Genomic DNA, 2,105 nt, shown 5'->3' on the forward strand with positions numbered 1-2,105 from the left:
TAGGCCTATACACAATTTATCAAGAAGGCTATTAAAATATACAGTATATCAATTTGGTCAATCGTCTAATATTATATAACACTATTCCATCAGTCCCGTAGCCAGCCCAGCTAATCTAGCTAATACCATGTTGTATAGGCCTAATTTATGGCAATCTATAGTGCCATACGCTATCTGTATGAGTGGGTGGGTTTGGCTGTGAGTGATGCATACACCTGAGTAATCAAATCGAGAAAAAGAACAGAATAAAAACAAAAACAAAAACAAACAAAAAAACGACATTGTTAATTTTGCTAATTCCACTTTGGTTACAGAAACGAATCAAGTGCAAACCAAAGCTAACATTTTATTTGATCGAGTGGCATACGACAGGTTCTGACGTGTTGAAATAATAAAACGCATTATGATATTGAAAATGTTATCATCATATTTTCTTATCAGAGCTTATATACACAATACGATAAATCTAGTTTTGAAATTATAGAGCAATTGATAACTATGGCGTACATTGCCCGTAACCAAAGAAAGACTAGGCCTATTCTTTGCTGTAACCTAGGAGGCGCTATCATCTTTAAGTTTTAAATACATCAACACACGGTATGGTACATCGAAATAATATTTAAACCTTTACTATAGGACTTATTCATGTTTTCATTTAACATAATGTGATACGTCGTAGCCTGCCTGATAAATCTTAGCTAAGCTAAATTGCCTTCCCCCATGACAAATTCAAACGGTGTCTTAAATAGACTTTGAACTATTGCCCACTGCACCACATTGTAAGGCAGACGAAAAAAGACATATGGTATGTTTTGATGGCGTAAAACATATCTAATTGACGTTATTGAAAGAAAGGAATATCTTCACAATCAATATTCTAAACTTACTAAACAAACATATTATCTTTAATTAATTTCTGCATATACACATGGAATTCCTCTTATTTATAATCAAGTTGATAATTATCTAAATTGAATTCTTATTGAATCACATTTATTGGCAGGGACATCTGTTAGGTTCCACAATGTATCTCTTAAAGATAAAGGAAATGTTGTAAGCTGTGTTCATAAGCAGTGGTCCGTGTACATTCTCTGAAACGGAACACAGTCACCATGAATGTTAGGTTGCTGGTCCTCGCAACGGCGATAGTGCTTTGCAACGCTGAACCACGAAAATACGATGGGTAAGTAGAATCTTCCGATATGCATATCTCTACCGGTTTAACTTTGTTGTTAGCCTATATCTATAACGTTATGTTGTACAACTCCTCAACACTATTATTATTATTATTTTTGAACACTAAAGAGAAATATGTAGGTGTGGTTTCCCAACCCAGACTCCTGGGACCTTCTGTTGTATATGCAGACGCCTTAACAAACTGGGCCACTGAGGCTTCGTTGGGAATTCGAATTAAAATTTCACATTCTTTTGCACATGTGTGGAACAACGCTAGTTTCCGACAATAACATTCAGGTCATATGATGCATTACCGCATTATGTTTGTTTATATATGTGACTAACAATATATTTAAAATTATTTTTTTTATAGATATAAGCTACTTCGTATCACCCCGACAAATGAAAATGAGATCCAAATGCTAACAAAACTGAAATCAGTTATTCAAGATAAGGTACAATATTTTAAAATGACATTGAATTTGTTACAGGCATTATTGAATAAATATTATTTAAACGTTAAAACGATTAACAATCTTAACATTATAGTATCTGGTATTAGTATTTTAATCTTACCATCGATGTTTTCAATTTATAAGTAAATTCCGTTTAATATTTATCATATTAATTAATATATTTGTTATTCAACGTATCTTCATAATATCAGCGAATTCACCACTTACAAGGCTATTTAAACCTGAAAAGAATGAAACATGATTAATGGTGAAATACCAACGGCGCTAGCCCATGTCAGCCTAAAACGCTGCCTAATGAGTTAACACAAGGCGTTATCCCAATGCATACATTTCGTTTCAGTATAATAATGTACCATATTCGAATAAACGCCCCGGGGCGTTTGTTGTTAAGAATTACTTTTTAAGAGGGAGTTTATTTGAGAGAGGCATTCATTCTAGTGAGGCGTTTATTTA

The 2,105-nt window shown here is 33.4% G+C and overlaps 1 long non-coding RNA gene across 1 annotated transcript; it reads left to right on the forward strand.

Annotated features, from left to right (window-relative positions):
• Positions 1 to 785: 785 nt before the first annotated feature.
• On the forward strand, positions 786 to 1,646 carry LOC117102730. The gene is made up of 3 exons (XR_004444467.1): positions 786 to 805; positions 1,004 to 1,183; positions 1,550 to 1,646. It is a non-coding gene; the product is annotated as an uncharacterized LOC117102730 (long non-coding RNA).
• Positions 1,647 to 2,105: the final 459 nt, after the last annotated feature.

This window comes from Anneissia japonica, unplaced genomic scaffold (genome assembly GCF_011630105.1).
Source record: "Anneissia japonica isolate Jap-2015-1 unplaced genomic scaffold, ASM1163010v1 scaffold119913_len2493_cov106, whole genome shotgun sequence".
Classification (NCBI taxonomy): Eukaryota; Metazoa; Echinodermata; class Crinoidea; order Comatulida; family Comatulidae; genus Anneissia; species Anneissia japonica.